Source organism: Kogia breviceps, chromosome 2, assembly GCF_026419965.1.
Source record: "Kogia breviceps isolate mKogBre1 chromosome 2, mKogBre1 haplotype 1, whole genome shotgun sequence".
Taxonomy (NCBI): Eukaryota; Metazoa; Chordata; class Mammalia; order Artiodactyla; family Physeteridae; genus Kogia; species Kogia breviceps.
Window position 1 is genome coordinate 157,341,367 of NC_081311.1, and position 1,061 is coordinate 157,342,427.

Consider the following 1,061-nt stretch of genomic DNA (forward strand, 5'->3'; position numbering starts at 1 on the left):
GGGCGTCCCCACAGCGCGAGGCCAGGGGCCCTACCGCCCTCCACGCCCTTGCCAGGAGTCGGCGCCCGCCCGCGGCGCAAGTGTCCTACTGGCCGCGAGCAACCCGCGGGCCTGCGGGGACCGCCGCCGGACGAACTCTGCTCGCCGGGTTTTCCGCCCTCCGGGAGGCCGCGACAAAACATCGGGGAGGTCGGGCGGCCGGGAAGGGCAGGACCGCGCGCCGAGCCGGCGGGGCGGCGGGGAGAGGCGAGCGGCAAGCCCGGGGCCGAGCCGCGCTTCTTCGCAGCAGCTGCCTGGCCAGTCGAGGAGAGGGCGGCCGCCGACGGTCGTCGTGCAAAGCGCCAGCCCGGGCTTGGGGGGTGGGGGGACATCCTTTTTTTTGTTTTGTTAACGAAAGTCATTTTTAATATAGGTATCTAAATAAATATAATCCGTGTCACAGTGGCCGCTTTCCTGGCCTTCCCATTCCGGCCCGCCTGCGGCAGAGAATGTCTTTTCTTCCCAGGACTGCATAGCGGGGCTTCCCTCAAAGAGCCAGAATCAAAGGGCAGGAAGGGGCGCAAAGATCAGAGTCCAGCCCTCTTCAGAGGAGCAAACGGAGCCTTGGAAAGGTTAAGTCCCGCAGCGACTCAGGCACCCAGCTCTAGCCCAGAGCTAGGGTCTCCAAATCCTTCCTGAAGATGCAACGAGGAGGAAGCAGCCCAAGCGTTTCCTTTACCAACCTTCCTTCTCTCTCAGCGCCCTCTGGCCCTCGCCCGCACCCACACTTCCCTTCCCCACCTCTCCTCCAAGAGGCTTAGTATGCACAGGCAGTTACCAGGAATACCGGTTATCCCAGTTGTGTCCCTGGCCAGATTAAAGCCATTGGTGGCCCCCTGGAGGGACGAGTGAACGACTCTGAAGAACACCAGACTTGAACCTTCCTTGACTTTTCCACCTCCACCCCTACCACCTCTGTGCCAGAACCCGTGGAGTCCCTATAGCCCCCTGGTTACCTTACCCTTCTCAATCTCCTCAAAACCGGGGACTGGATCCTACACATTGAAACTCCAACGAGATTC